The sequence below is a fragment of the Ranitomeya variabilis genome, chromosome 4 (genome assembly GCF_051348905.1).
Source record: "Ranitomeya variabilis isolate aRanVar5 chromosome 4, aRanVar5.hap1, whole genome shotgun sequence".
Lineage (NCBI taxonomy): Eukaryota > Metazoa > Chordata > Amphibia > Anura > Dendrobatidae > Ranitomeya > Ranitomeya variabilis.
Window position 1 is genome coordinate 271545442 of NC_135235.1, and position 17035 is coordinate 271562476.

The window sequence follows — 17035 nt, forward strand, 5'->3', positions numbered from 1 at the left end:
AGAATAGCCTCCCCATACAGGTGACAATCCAGCAGCTGTCGGTTGTGCACTATAGCTGACAACTTTCTGCATCAACCACGATCACTGTTTGCACCATCCAAATCTGTTTAACCCCTTAGATGCTGCTGTCAATAGTGACTACATCAATATAAATGGTGAACAGAGTGTGGGGGCTTCCTCTTTATCCCAATTGGTGCCCTCAGATTTTGATTTTGTGGCCCTGATGTTTGCCATGGCAATTCATGACCAAATAGTGGCCTTAGAGTCTGACAGCTGTAGTAATCTGTTCAGAAGTTAGAGTCATTTAGGTGGTAAAAATACACATTTTCATTTCTGTCATGCCACTTAGCATTAATTCCTGAAAAGCACCTGAAGGGTTAATAAATTACCTGACAGCCGTTTTCAATATGTCACGGGGTGCTGTTTTAAAAATTGTATAACTTTTGGGGGTTTCCCAATATATGGGACCCCTACAGGCACTTCAAACATGGATAAGTCCCTAAAAAAATAAGTTTTGTAAATTTCCTTGAAAAAATGAAAAATTGCAGCTACATTTTTAAACCTTCTAAAATGCTAACAAAATAAAAGAACATTTTACAAATGGTCCTGATGTAAAGCAGACATGTGGGAAATGTTATTTATTAATGTTTTTCTGTGATATGACTATCTGGATTAAAGGGATAATCATTCAAAGTTTGAAAATTGCTAATTTTTAAAAGTTTTTCTCATATTTCTGATATTTTTCATAAATAAACACAAAACATATCAACCTAAATTTACAATAATCATAAAGTATAATGTGTCACGGAAAAATAGTCTCAAAATCACTGGGATTTGTTCCAGAGTTATTATCACATAAAGTGACACTGGTCCGATTTTAAAAAATTGGCTCCGTCACTAAGGGGTTAAACAATTCTGGACTGCCCATATGATGATGTCATGTGTTTGGAAGCTTAGGTTTTTTGGCAACATCTATCAGAAGCTTCCAAACACATGACATCATCATATGGGCAGTCCAGAATTGTTTAAAGGCATTGTAATCTTAGTCTATGTAAACTTTTGACTTCACTGGCCACTAGACCTCACATCACATGGACATTAGCAGCAATACAAAGACTTAAACCCGATTTGTTTGTGTAGAACCTGGGCAAAGGTCATTGAGAAGGAAGTGAGCTGTGACATCACCTATTGTGAATGGTGATCCTGTGTTATCTACTGTATATAGAGGTGATATCAGTCATTGTACAGGAGGAGGGGGTGAGCTGTGACATCACCTATAGTGAATGGTGGATCCTGTGTTATCTACTGTATATAGAGGTGTTATCAGTCATTGTACAGGAGGAGGAGGTGAGCTGTGATATCACCTATTGTGAATGGTGGATCCTGTGTGACCTACTTTATATAGAGGTGTTATCAGTCATTGTACAGGAGGAGGAGGTGAGCTGTGATATCACCTATTGTGAATGGTGATCCTGTGTTATCTACTGTATATAGAGGTGTTCTCAGTCATTGTACAGGAGGAGGAGGTGAGCTGTGACATCACCTATTGTGAATGGTGATCCTGTGTTATCTACTGTATATAGAGGTGTTATCAGTCATTGTATGGGTGGAGGAGGTGAGCTGTGATATCACCTATTGTGAATGGTGATCCTGTGTTATCTACTGTATATAGAGGTGTTATCAGTCATTGTACAGGAGGAGGGGGTGATCTGTGACATCACCTATAGTGAATGGTGGATCCTGTGTTATCAGCTGTATATAGAGGTGTTATCAGTCATTGTACAGGAGGAGGTGAGCTGTGACATCACCTATAGTGAATGGTGGATCCTGTGTTATCTACTGTATATAGAGGTGTTATCAGTCATTGTACAGGAGGAGGAGGTGAGCTGTGACATCACCTATAGTGAATGGTGGATCCTGTGTTATCTACTGTATATAGAGGTGTTATCAGTCATTGTACAGGAGGAGGGCGTGTTATCAGTCATCATAATTCTGTCTGTGATGATAACGAGACTGATAGTCTTTTGTGCAGAACAGGACGTGTGAGTCTAGTATTGAGCCTAGTGGCCAATGTGAACATTGCAAGATTTCTATTTTTGTTCCTTAAGTAATGAGGGAAGTGTATACAATTTTACAGATGTCCTGTACCCTCTGTATCAATTTCACAAGTTTTTCAAGATTTCTGCATGCAGCCATTTAGTAAAATATTCAGTGGAGATCTTGAGAGATGTGAGGAATTGATATAAGCTGCCACCAGTTTTACAAAAACAAACAAAAACTACTTGCTGTCATTTCTATAAAAATGACAGTTTTCTCTGCTACAGATCTTGCAGAGCTCTGAATGCTGAGTTGTTTATAACCTCGCCCACACCCCTGATTTCCTGCTTTCTGTGTACACTGTGCAGAGGCAGAAAGTTACCAATCAGTGATGGGGGCGGGGTTGGACTAGGAGGCATCATACACCCAGTCCTGTAGTGATAAACCCCTGCTGATAAAACACTGATTTCATTGAAAGAGCAAAACACCACTCAATAAATGAGACAATGCTGAAATCAGGGTCTCTGTCCCTACATTATGCTACTCTCAGATTACACAGCAAAAACTTGCTGACAGTTTCCCTTTAAGGATATGTTCTGACAGAGCTTATTTTTTGTGGCATGTCCGCAGTTTTCCATCCACCACTCCCGTCGGGCAGCCTCATTCACAGCGCTGACACTTTAATGAGCAGCGGCTCTTCCTAATCCGATGTGTACACGCCCTGTGGGAACAAACCCTAAGATATAATGCCTAATCGTAGTGCAGTGCCCCAGAGTCCTGGTCGTTGCAGTAATGTTGCTCTTCCACCAGGGGGAGTAATATTACATCTGATGGTACTAAAGGAGTTCACCTGACCAGGTATCACAAGTCACACACTACACTTCACACTCCAGTCCACCAGGGGGAGCCTTGCTTCTATCTATTAGGCCACTCCTGACATACGGGTAAAACTGGTGGGTTGGATAGAAAGTGAGGGAGAAGCTGCCTGGGTTTGACCCAGAGAGGACCTGTCAGGCAGACAGGGGGAGAAGGAGGAACATCTGAGCTGCAGACAGAGGGTCCCTGTCGGGTGGGATCCTGGCAGAGGCCTAGCACGAGATAGAGAGCTACGGAGCTGCGCCTGCACCCATTGCGGCAGCATCCTAAGAAAGGACAAGAAAGGAATTGTATTGTGGAGAGTGAGAAACGAAGTCACAGCACAAGGAGATATTACGGGGAGGAGTTCTGCCCCAAGATCGGCAACATCCTTCTGAGGCGCGTAGCCGGTGGCTGGAACACCGAGGGAGTAATAGACTCTACGCATTACTTCAGAGACCGGCAGGACAGTTAATTCCAAGTTGGCTGCCCGACCTTAATACCTAAGAAGACACAGTGGCAACTTGTGGGGGTCAGGGCGTCTCTAGGGTCCCTACAAACAAGCCTCAGGCTATCCCAGTCATATGGGTTGTCCTATCCATACCATCTGGGGGACAGAGAGAGAGAGAACATCAGAAACATCCACGACAGTTGTGAGGACTATCCCGTGGTGCTCAGCAGGGAGGTACTACAACACACAGGCGCTAGTAGGAAGGCTACTGATTTCCACCTGGATAAGGGAACTCTGGATGTGCCTTCGGACCGGCTGGACTCTGCCTGCCCTGTGACCAGTGCTCCAGGCTGCGGATGCTGAAGCCTTCAGTAAAAGGTAAAGAGACTGCAACCTTGTGTCCTCTTTATTCACCGCGCCTTACACCATCACCATCTACACTTCTGGGAAGCCCTGGGGGCATACTTCACCTGTGGGAAGGTACACCATCTAGATGCCACAACATCACCCCAGCGGACACCTAAGCAGCGTCGGTCACCCTGACCGAATACCACAGGTGGCGTCTCGAACACTATACAAACTTCACCTTTAATTGGATGCCCCTCAAAGGGCCACGGACCGGGTCGGGCCACCGTGACATCCCCAGAACTGAGAAGGACCCGGTGCCGGGTACCCCATTGCCCTGCTAGGGGGGGGGGCGATCCAGTATATTATTGTCTAACCCCTTAATGACCGCCAATACGTCTTTTAACTGACCTGAGATATTAGGGTATGTGCACACGCTGCGGATTTTGCTGCGGATCCGCAGCGGATTTGACGCTGCGGATCCGCAGCAGTTTTCCCAAGGTTTACAGTACCATGTAAACCTATGGGAAAAAAAAACCGCTGTGCACATGCTGCAGAGAATTCCGCGCGGAAATGCAGCGGATTATTTTCCGCAGCATGTCAATTCTTTCTGCGGATTCCACAGCGGTTTTCAACAAGCACCAATAGGAAAGTGCAGTTGAAAACCCGCAGAGGAATCCGCAGAAGAAACCGCGTGAAAATCCGCAGTGAAAACCGCAATGGTTTTGCACTGTGGATTTTCAAAATCCGCTGCGGAAAAATCCGCAGCAGAATCCGCAACGTGTGCACTTACCCTAAGAGAATAGCCTCCCAACACAGGTGCCAATCCAGCAGCTGTCGGCTGTACACTATAGCTGACATCTTTCTGTATAAGCCACAATCAGTGTTTGCACCGTCCAAACCTGTTTAACCCCTTAGATGCTGCTGTCAATAGTGACTACATCATATAAATGGTTAACAGAGTGTGGGGGCTTCCTCTTTATCCCCATCAGCACCCTCAGATCATGATTGTGTGGTACTGATGTTTGTGATTGCAATTCACGACCAAATAGCGGCCTTAGAGTCTGACAGCTGTAGTAATCTGTTCAGAAGTTAGAGGCATTTAGGTGGTAAAAATACACATTTTCATTTCTGTCATACCACTTTGCATTAATTCCTGAAAATCACCTGAAGGGTTAATAAACTACTTGACAGCAGTTTTCAATATGTCAGGGGGTGCTGATTTTAAAATGGTATAACTTTTGGGGGTTTCCCAATATATGGGACCCCTAAAGTCACTTCAAACATGGATAGGTCACTAAAAAAATAAATTTTGTAAATTTCCTTGAAAAAATGAAAAATTACTGCTACATTTTTAAACCTCCTAAAATGCTAACAAAATAAAAGAACATTTTACAAATGGTGCTGATGTAAAGCAGACATGTGGGAAATATTATTTATTAATGTTTTGCTGTGGTATAATCATCTGGATTAAAGGGATAATCATTCAAAGTTTGAAAATTACAAATTTTTTGACATTTTTCTTAAATTACTGATATTTTTGATAAATAAACACAAAACATATCAACCTAAATTTACCATTATCATAAAGTATAATGTGTCATGCAAAAACAGTCTTAAAATCACTGGGATATGTTGAAACGTTCCAGAGTTATTACCACATAAAGTGACACTAGTCAGATTTCAAAAATTTAGCTCCGTCACTAAGGGGCTAACATCCGGGGTCTTTGTGTCTTTTTTTGTTGTTGTTGGTTTTTAGAAATACTGATGGACATGGGCAGAAGGCGTCTTTCTGTATGAAGTGTTGGACGTTTTACAATAATGCTTTTCAAACATGATAAAAATCATATTTTAGCTGCAGTGTAACATATTCTAATATATTTTATTACCTGGACTCTGCACATTGTGGAGGTGATAATTATGTTACAGGAGAAGCCAGAGCCGACGATAAATACTGAACAAGCTGCACATGGAAGATACCGGAGCCCTGCAAGGAGTTTGTATGTTCTCCCTGTGTTTGCGTGGGTTTCCTCCTACACTCCAAAGACATACTGATAGGGAATTTAAATTGTTAGCCCGAATGGGGACAGCGATGATAATGTCTGTAAAGCGCTGTGGAATATGACGGCACTATATAAGCAAAGCGTAGTAAATCAAAATAATGGTTGGGGGACTGTAGTTCTGCAATTTGACCACTAGATGGCAGCAAGGCTCTAGAGAAGTTAGTGAAAGTCCAATGCAGGAAAGTTTCTCCATCTCTTCCCAGGCAATAACTAAACGCTGAAGTACACGGGCGATTCCTACCCACAAACAAGCAACCGTCAACTACAGCTCTGGCAAAAATTAAGAGACCACTGCAAAGTGTTCAGTTTGACTGATTTTTCTCTTTATAGGTATATTTTTGAGTAAAATGTAAATTGTTCTTTTACTCTATAAACTTCTGACAATATGTCTCCGAATTTCCAAATAATACATTTTGTATTTTTTTCTGAAAAGGAGAAATGGTCAAAATTAAAAAAAACACAGTGCTTTCATACCTCAAATAATGCAAAGAAAGCAAGTTCATAATCAATTAGAAACAACACTAATGTTTTAACTCAGGAAGAGTTCAGAAATCAATATTTTGTGGAATAACCATGATTTTTAATCACAGCTTTCATGCGTCTTGGCATGCTTTCCTCCAGTCTTTCACACTGCTTCTGGTGCAAAAATGTAAGCAGTTCTTCTTTGTTTGATGGCTTGTGACTATCCATCATCCTCCTGATTACATTCCAGAGGTTTTCAATGGGGTTCAGGTCTGGAGATTGGGCTGCCCATGACAGGGATTTGATGTGGTGGTCTCTTAATTTTTACCAGAGCTGTATATAGTTGTCTTCCCACACCCGGGCACCACACAAATAAGCAGTATTATACAAACATCTCATGTCCTTTTACTCGACACAGCTGTAATGTCAAGAACTGGGCCGGGAGGTGGAACCAGTTGGACATTATCCAGGAGATTACTGATGTGAAGAGTTTGTGATTTGTATCTTTTGCTTTGGAACAAGCAATTCATCTTGTAAATCTGGGAGTAGACATGGGACGTTGCCTTTAAAAAATGGTTTAAAAAAAAAAATCTTTGTCAAACAAACTAAATTGTGTATAGAGACGCAACTAGGAAAGCCAATGATTGGCGAACAAGCGTAGCTAAGACCTCCCATTCCTAATTATCAGCGTGTGTGCATATTCCAGCACTCAGCCTCACAATGAGCAAAACGCGTGTTCATCGGGGAGTGAGATAATTTATGCCAACAAAAAAACGTTGTTATTGGTAGCACATCGCCTGGTGTTAAATTTGTTTTTACATATTTTTTATATTACCTTTTTATTATTCATATCTACATTTAAACAAAATAACAAATATTGCAATTTCCCCACTGACCACTAGGCCAAACATTAGACTACAATACTACTTACTGTTAAATCTCAGCAGTCACGTGGACATTAGCAGCAATAGACTGACTCAGACCCTATTTGTTTGTTTAGAAGTGAAATCTGAGCATGCTATAATCTGGGCAAAGGTCATTGTACAGGAGGAGGTGGAGGTGAGCTGTGACATCACCTATTGTGAATGGTGATCCTGTGTTATCTACTGTATATAGAGGTGTTATCAGTCATTGTACAGGAGGAGGAGGTGAGCTGTGACATCACCTATAGTGAATGGTGGAGCCTGTGTTATCTACTGTATATAGAGGTGTTATCAGTCATTGTACAGGAGGAGGAGGTGAGCTGTGACATCACCTATTGTGAATGGTGGAGCCTGTGTTATCTACTGTATATAGAGGTGTTATCAGTCATTGTACAGGAGGAGGAGGTGAGCTGTGACATCACCTATTGTGAATGGTGGATCCTGTGTTATATACTGTATATAGAGGAGTTATCAGTCATTGTACAGGAGGAGGAGGTGAGCTGTGACATCACCTATTGTGAATGGTGGAGCCTGTGTTATCTACTGTATATAGAGGTGTTATCAGTCATTGTACAGGAGGAGGAGGTGAGCTGTGACATCACCTATTGTAAATAGTACATGCTGTTTAACCTACTGTATACAGAGGTGTTAAGGTACCTTCACACGAAACGACTTTGTAACGATATCGCTAGCGATCCGTGACGTTGCAGCGTCCTCGCTAGCAATATCGTTTAGTTTGACACGCAGCAGCGATCAGGATCCTGCTGTGATGTCGCTGGTCGCTGAATAAAGTCCAGAACTTTATTTGGTCGTCCGATCGCCGTGTATCGTTGTGTTTGAAAGCAAAAGCAACGATACCAGCGATGTTTTACACTGGTAACCAGGGTAAACATCGGGTTACCAAGCGCAGGGCCGCGCTTAGTAACCCGATGTTTACCCTGGTTACCAGCGTAAAAGTAAAAAAACAAACAGTACATACTCACCTGCGCGTCCCCCAGCGTCTGCTTCCTGACACTTACTGAGCGCCGGCCCTAAAGTGAAAGTGAAAGCACAGCGGTGACGTCACCGCTGTGCTGTTAGGGCCGGAGCTCAGTCAGTGTCAGGAAGCAGACGCTGGGGGACGCGCAGGTGAGTATGTACTGTTTTTTTTTTTTACTTTTACGCTGGTAACCAGGGTAAACATCGGGTTACTAAGCGCGGCCCTGCGCTTAGCAACCCGATGTTTACCCTGGTTACCCGGGGACCTCGGCATCGTTGGTCGCTGGAGAGCTGTCTGTGTGACAGCTCCCCAGCGATCAAACAGCGATGCTGCAGCGATCGGCATCGTTGTCGCTATCGCTGCAGCGTCGCTTCGTGTGAAGGTACCTTTATCAGTCATTGTACAGGAGGAGTGTCACGCGGATGCAGAAAACAAGAGTGGACCCACTGGTCCGTAATACCGAACCTCCCTCGAGCGAGCAAACCAGATGGGACAACCCCTATACAGGGATAGTTAGGGAGCAGGCTCGAAGGTAACCAGTACTACGGATGCCAGGACCAGGGATCGGCTCAAGAAGAGTGAATAAACAGAAGAGAGGACTAAAAGGAGAAGGTGGAGGGAGAAACCAAGGAGACGGAAGCGACTGGGGAACTACTAGGGAGAAGGGGAACGGAGCACTGAGCAGGAAGGCAGGGAACGGGACTAGACGGGCTAGAAATGGACCTGAGTGCAGAGCCAAGACACAGAGAACCTCTGGTGAGATTAACTAAACAATCAGGCGCCTTCACAAAGGAAGGGCGGCCTGAAATAGTAAGTGACTGCCTCCCATTGGCCAGGTAACCCTGCCGGGTCAGGTCGCAGCCAGGGATAAAGGAAGGGAGTGTGCGCGCGCCCGGTCCCTAAGGAGAAGATGGGAGGAGACTGGGCGCGTGACAGGCAGCAGTGGGGAGGCGCGCCGACGCGCACGCCGAGACACACGCCGGGACCCGGACCAGGAAGGAGCCGGGAGTGACGAGGGAGCGCCGGCTGAAGAGAGGGACGTAGCGGTGACTGAGGCGCCGACAGGGGTGAGTATAGATGTAACAAGGAGGAGGTGAGCTGTGACATCACCTATTGTGAATGGTGGATCCTGTGTTATCTATGATAACACCTCTATATACAAGTCATTGCACAGGAGGAGGAGGTGACCTGTGACATCACCTATTGTGAATGGTGGATCCTGTGTTATCTACTGTATATAGAGGTGTTATCAGTCATTGTACAGGAGGAGGAGGATGTGAGCTGTGACATCACCTATTGTGATTGGTGGATCCTGTGTTATCTACTGTATATAGAGGTGTTATCAGTCATTGTACAGGAGGAGGAGGTGAGCTGTGACATCACCTATATAAATATAGGTGTTAACAATACACATAGTGTCATAATCACAATAATCCACATATTCTAAGTTCCGTATAAGAGTTAAATCACTGTTGCATCGTTTTGCTAAGTGATAGCCAATGTTACACAGGAATGGAGTGAAAACAGTGCAGAATGGCCAAGTTTCAGCCCAGTTTGTGGCTGGTTGTCAAAATAGCTTTGTATTCACTGTGTACTTGTAACTGCCTAAACACTGACTTGGAAGACTAAGTAGTTATCTTGGCTCTTTTCCTTCAATGTCGATCTGTTAAAACACATCTGTGTCCTGATGATGAAGGATATGTGAGCGATAGCAGAGCAGTACCACGACCCCTTCCTTCACACAAGCTTCTTCTAGAGATCCTGGATTGCATTGATGCTTTCCTATTATGGTGGCGATATATTACTGGGGTGCAGAAATCACACGTGGCAACATCAGTGTCAAAGTATGTTGAAAAGGTAAATGGCTGTAATCATTCCTTTATAACTTGTCTGTTGGAAAACTCCGTATTTGCAAAGTCTTTTAACCCTTATCTCCTGCACCATTTTTAAGCTGATTTATTTGAGACTGTTATTTTTGCATACAGGGCTAAGAGCTAACAAGCAGGTAGGTGAAGATCTCTGCCGGCACAGGGCACTAACAGACCACTCCTGCCAGTGATTCAGTGGCTTCCGTTGACGTCATATCGACAGAGCAGTCTTTTCTTCCCTCTGCTAAGTTGACGGTGTGTCTCTGAGGATGTCATGCTGATTGACACCCGGCTCCATGCTGCCTAATTGAGAGGAATTGGTGACTCGCACAGGTGGTAAGCGCTGCCCTACTCACCGCTCTGCTCTCACCAGTTGCAGGCTGTCTTGCTGAGCTGCCTCTTTTAGTATTTCCAACACTGTTGGATCCTCCTGCTGCTGGTAAGTCTCCACCTGGCTATAGGGAGGCACAGCCACTTTCTGCAGATATTTAACCCCATTGTGTCCTGGAGAGGTGAGATCCCCCGGGCTATCCCCAACCAGCAGGTGCTATATCAGTCAGCTCATCCTACCACTCCTCACCTGATCTAAGGTTCTGGTTCAGTTTCTGTCTAGATTTCTGTAAGGTGGTATCTTTTATTGTCTCTCCTGTTTTGTGACCCGGCTTGCCTAGCCATTTATCCTGAGCTCTCTGCTCCTGACCCCAGCTACGTACATTGAACCGTGCTGTCTGCCCTGACCCCAATTGTCTGACCACATCTTTGCCTCCATCCACCTCGTACCCATGTCTGACCCTACGATCAGTTGCTGCAGACCCGGGGACTGCCCTGGAGTTGTACCTGTTACTACCGGCAGCCAAGCTGTCCTCACCACTGGAAGCTCTAGTGAACACCCGGTAGTCCCTTAGTCATTCCCCTCCAGGGTAAGCCCGGCCCGTGGCACTGTGGGTCCAAACCCATCAGCGTGACATTTCCATTGACAGAGCAAACCGGCTCTGTGGACGAGAGATGAAGTCAAGAAAGAGAATGGTCGGCTGTGTCATCGGAGGTCTTCCCCGTGAAGAAGAGGCAGGTATTTAGCAACTACCTGCCTGTTAGTCCTTATGCCTAAACCTAGAAACCCCTCCATAACATTCAATAACTCCTGGCTGCAGCTGCGGAAGAACAGGGGGAGCGAAAGACCACTATACCCATAAATGTGGCAAGATATGATGTACCTGGCCTTCGGGACGTCAAACAAACCCGAAGTGGGACCGGCCAGCATGATTTCGCCAAAGAGCGGCTCCACCACTGCATCATTGGACGTCTTTTACCGCCCTCTTTTTACTAATTCCTATTATCAAGTTCGGGGGTGTTAAAATGGAAGCAGAATATTATTTCTGCATTGTCTTCATATTTTTCTTTCATGGAAATTTTTCTCAGATTTGTGTATTTTTAACCAGATCAATAAAATATATTCAGGTTGGCCGTATATTCCGTCCTTATTGCAGGTGTAAACACTTTCGCTCAGGGACTGGTCCGCGGATGCCATTCTCTTCCATGATGGATGGAGACGGCAAAGAGTTAAAATCATATCAGGCAAAGATGGGAGTATGTTGATTTTCAGGGGATGAAGGCGGTATTTTATTTGATTCGGTTAGTGAGTCGATTTTCACCTTTTTTGCAATGTTTTTAAGATTTATTACTTGCTTTCCGTTTTTTTTTTCTTAAACAAGTAAAAAACTTATGGTTTCGTCAGAAGGAACTCGGTGCTTAAGAATCAACTTCTTTTCTTTGTTCCATGCTAGGTACAATCCTTTCTTTAATGATGACTCAAAACATAAATTTCGAGTCCCCTCCAAATATTCCTGCATGTAGAAAACCAATCCGCTGGCGTCTGATGGGATTTCTTGTGGCAATTGACCCTCCTGTTATTAAAACATAGTTGATTATTAAATCAGTAATCGTCATAAATAAAGACTCACAGTGCAACATTTATAATATAAATTACAGCTGAAAGGTAGAGCAAATTTAATTTATTCGATACTTAAAGGGAAACTGTCAGCAAGTAATGTCATCACAGTAAATGACATGTAATCATGATTACTTCTAAACCTTTATTTTACAAATTCATGTATTCATTCTCTTTTAATCCATCGGCAAAATCTTATGCAAATGAGATCGCCGGTGCAGGGGACTGGTCTAACTTTACAGCTCTACTACTTCTCCAGCCTGTTTCTCCTCCCGGCTCCGGCTTCTTTCTGGTAATTGACAGGTCGCTCTTCTTTTCGACATCCTCCTGCGGCTATGATTTAGTGCAGAAACCGTCACTACATGTTCAGTAAACATCCTGATGACGTTACGAGAGCCGGAATATACATCTGCACGTGTTCCGCATCTGGTAGTGATGGTGCCTTCACGAGATCTCGGTCTTTGTGACCTGAAATCCTGCGCTAGCGCTATCATCTATGGCAGCGGTGCATGCACAGATGGATATTCCAGTACTTGCAATGTCATTAGGATGTTACTGCGCCCCCTAATAATGATGGCTGCTGCATGAAATGTTGGTCGGGGGAGCAGGTCACAACTAAGAGTGACCTGTCAATCACTGGCAGGAGGAGAAAGAGGCCAGACAGCTGTAAAGTGCAGACAAACCCCCCTGCATTTACGAGAATTTTTCATAAGAAGTCGCTGATAGATTACATAACAAAGGAGACATGGAACTGTAATATAAAGGTATGGAAGTAATCATCAATACAGGTACTTTCCTGTGAAGACATTACTTTTGGGGTATAAAAATCCGCTGGCAGGTTCCCTTTAAGTGAAGTCCGGTTCTGATCAAAATTGCAAAATTGATTATTGCATATTCGCGGTACTGGAAAAAGCCCCTAGAGAGCAAAGATCAGCCAAGCAGCAATTCCCGCAGACCCTTCGTACCCCAGGTCCTGACCACTTCTCTCGCAGCTGCACTTCGGACTTCTCCAGACGCACAGGTTGCATTTGCTAGATAAGTGAGTCGTCAGACTGAGTGCGGTCCAAAGTTCCAAAAACTTTGCAAAACTTTTTTTTAGAAAAGGTCCCTCCAACTTCCAACAGTAATTGAAAATGGTTTCCCCGTGCAGAATGGGACAGAAGTTTCTCAATCTCAACTTTTCCAGCCCTCAGGATATATTCCTTCCGTCCCTATGCACAGCAGACATTGTGGGCGTACACAGGTGTCCACGTGTCGGTCTGTGCTGCTTCTTCAAAACTAATGGTGTAGTTTATCAAGAGTTTTGCTCCAGTATTTTTTTGCTGTCAAAATGTGTCAATTTTTTTTTTTTTTACAATCTTTCACTTCACTTTTGCAATATGGATGGGAAAGTGGACATAAATAACTACCCAAGTTTAAACCAAATTTATAAATTGCGACTTTTTAAAAAGTGTAAAAAAAAATAAAAAAGTTGCAAATCACATTCCAGTAAGGAGATGGAGGTCAAAACATCATGGAAAAACATCTCTAGGCTGAAGTGTTATAAAAATGTCCACAATTTATTTAACTCCTTAAAGACCTATGATGTACAGGGTACGTCATATGCCATCTCCCTGATCGCAGTCCTAGCCCACATCTTTGCTGGCAGACAGATGATGGCTGATTTATTCAGCCATCGTCTACCTGTAACAACTGCGTGGCTGTTAACCTGTCAATTGCCGCTGTCAATCTGTGAGCAGGGGGACCAACGGTGCTGAAGACCCCTGTACCTGTCATGACGTTTCTCATGTGAATGCTAGCCCATGGCTGGTGTTCAAAGGAGACTGTGATTTTTGCTATATATTTCCATGTTGATAACAGTATTACTGCAATTATTGCAAGCGATCGGACGATCTCAGGTTCAAATCCCCTGGGGGGGGACTAAGAAATACTATAAAAGTTAAAAAAAAAGTTTTAAAAACTATGAAAAAAAATGTAAAACTTCACATGACCTAAGTTATCCCTCATAAAAAATTAAGAAAATTAAGAAATAAAAAAATACACGTATTCATTGCATTCGTAAAAGTCTGATCTCTCAAAATATAAAATAAATTAAACTGATCAATAAATGACGTAATGGGAAAAAAAAGATCTAAACTCCAGATTTTCATTTTTTCGGTCGCCTCAACGACCCAAAAAAGGTAATAAAAGGTGATCAAAACATTGTATCTACCCCAAAATGATATCAACAAAAGCATCAGCTAGGGGCGCAAAAAGCGAATCCTCACCTAGACCCATACCCCGAAACATTTAGATGTGAAAAGAGAGAGAATCACGTAATACGTATTCAGGTCTCACCGTGACAGTCACTGTATCGCTTTCTGTGTTACTTGCTTCCAAGTTGTAATTTCTATTTGCTATTTTGCAGCTGATGATTACCGGCAATCCGCTGATATTCTCTCCATCTTTTCTGTATTTGTGTATGTAAAATCTGCCCTGCTCCACTGAAACGGAATCATGACGTTAATCGACTTCACAACATTTTTCCAGTAAGATTCCGTTCACATTGTCTCTATATCAGAGTGTTTCTAACTTCTATTAATGACCCGGATTTCTTAGTCCTCTGCACTATTCTTTCTGGAAAAAATGGAACCCGACAAACCCAATTATGTCAATAAGATCCAGCAGGGTTCATTAGGATCAAAACATATCCCATCTAGATTAGAGGTGAGCTGTGACATCACCTATGGTGGATTCTGTGTGATATACTGTATATAGAGGTATTATCAGTCATTGTACAGGAGGTGGAGGTGAGCTGTGACATCTATTGTGAATGGTGGATCCTGTGTTATCTACTGTATATAGAGGTGTTATCAGTCATTGTACAGGAGGAGGTGAGTTGTGACATCACCTATTGTGAATGGTGGATTCTGTGTGATATACTGTATATAGAGGTATTATCAGTCATTGTACAGGAGGAGGAGGTGAGCTGTGACATCACCTGTTGTGAGTGTGAATAGTTATTCTGTACAATGACTGATAATGTCTCTATATACAGATGTTTAACTTTTTCTCTAAATCCACAGAAACTTGAGCATTTTGTGAATGTGGTTGTTTCCTTTTGTAGCTAATAATCTCCTCAACGCAGAACGTGAAAAATGCTGATCTTGGTGCCATATCTCCACGGATCCGATAGGTCATCAGCATCAAAGTACATGACAACCCCTTTAATAATGCCAACGTTCACCCCCTTTGTACCTTTAGTGTTCCCATCTGGTTCAAAAATAGTGATGGACTCTTCTGGTTTAGCAATCAGCAGTTCATTTAGGGCATTTTTTATAAATCTCTGAAATCCACCGCTCACCTTGAAGGCATTTAGTACATCTGTAATTACAGAAAACAATGACTAAATACCTATACTCTGCTTAGGATCCGTTCACATTACGAGACGTTTACACTTACATACCGAAAACCAGTGTACATGTTTATGCCAGAAATTTCCAATACGCTGATATTTCATTTCAATATTGGAATAGTAGAAATAAAATTGAAATCGAATTGTTACCATATGGCGTTGGTTGCTCCAATTGAACATGGTCTGAAATAAAAAAACAAAAGCAAAAAAAAATACACAAATTGCAATAACTTTATTTAACACTATATATCATACTGTCGTGTCTGTCAAATGATTGTGCAGAGTCTCTGCAGGAGTGTAGCTCGGAAGATACCTTCAGTGGGTAATGTAATGAGGGATTATAGTGACAGCTGCCAGAGGGGGAAGGAGACTGATATGTAGGAATTGCTACTTACCTTGACACAGCCTTCTTCCATCCATTTTCAAAAAAAATCTAAAAAACAATATAGTTATGGTTACTTGCTCCATGTGCCCTCACCGCTAGTCTATTTGTCGAAAATGAGCTTCTAGGAATGAAAACTTAGGGAACATTCAAGCAGTATATTTTCTGCATTTTTGCTGTGCAAAATCTTGAGATCTTGGAGGAATCTACTACAAACTAGGTGCTGACTAAGCAAAAAGGCTGCAAAAAGAACTTCAAAAAAATGTCTTCCGAAATTCTTCCAAAAACTTTATGGAATGAAAAACTCTTTCAAAAACTCTCCAAAGAAGGAGTGTTTCCTGAAGGGATTTCCGCAAGAAAAATTGTCATTTTTGATCGCCTCAAAAAAGCTCAGTGTGCACACGCCCTTAGGATATGTGCATGTGATGTCTGTTTCAGACAAATCCTAGAATCCACCTGAGTGACGCAAAACAGTCTTTTGTTACTTATTTTAACCGCTTCAGGGATGGGAAAAAGTGAAGGAGTTAAAAGAAGTTGACTGCGGCTACATCAAAGATTAATTTCCAACTTTGGAATGGGGGGCAAACCAAAGCAGATATTACATGATTGGCAGACAAGACCCTGCTAACTGATTTATTCAAAGCTCATTTTGCAATCTGCTATGTACTGTGATACATAGAGGCTGTAGAAGCCAAAATCTTTAATGTCACCCCATTTTTATTATATTTTTAGAGAAAAAAATCATTTAAGTTTAAGAAAGCTCCAAGAGGACCCATATATTTTAAAAACCACTTAGAGGACTCTCTGCACCATCTCTGTCTTAGGGCTCATTCAGTCTTCCGATTTTTCTGCACGAGTGCTACCTGTGGTTTTTCACGGATACCTCCTGTACCTGTGATAGCTTATGGTGCCATCCACATGTCCATGATTTTTTGCAGACTGAGTAGTCTACTGAAAATGATGGAGGCATGTCCAAAAAATCAGACATCTGAATGAGCCCTTACATTGCTAAGAATGAAAGAAAAAGATACAAAAATAGTATAAATAATGACTCTACATTTTGAATATGATACATTGTGACAACTCTCTGGAAATGTATAGAATAGTTTGGTAACACATAGTCCTGTATAAAACTACAGATAAAGCCATGTTCACATTTGTTTTGGAGATTCCATGTAGGGGCAATGTTACCATAGTAGTAGCAAGTTACGCTACAGCAGCTGGTAAAATCTTGGACTCCAGGATGGAAATAAGATTGTCAATGGGATCCATTGGCATCCGGCATGCAGGGAACCATTAATTTTGTTGTTCTGGGCTTAAAAAAAAAA

The 17035-nt window shown here is 42.7% G+C and overlaps 2 long non-coding RNA genes across 2 annotated transcripts; one reads left to right on the forward strand and one right to left on the reverse strand.

Moving 5' to 3' along the window:
* Positions 1-454: 454 nt before the first annotated feature.
* Positions 455-7634, forward strand: LOC143764420 (uncharacterized). The gene is made up of 3 exons (XR_013213185.1): positions 455-1347; positions 1527-1704; positions 1966-7634. It is a non-coding gene; the product is annotated as an uncharacterized LOC143764420 (long non-coding RNA).
* A 3925-nt stretch (positions 7635-11559) lies between these two features.
* On the reverse strand, positions 11560-16397 carry LOC143764408 (uncharacterized). Its single transcript, XR_013213184.1, has 3 exons — positions 15169-16397; positions 14269-14414; positions 11560-11887 (listed from the first exon to the last, which is right to left on the reverse strand). It is a non-coding gene; the product is annotated as an uncharacterized LOC143764408 (long non-coding RNA).
* Positions 16398-17035: the final 638 nt, after the last annotated feature.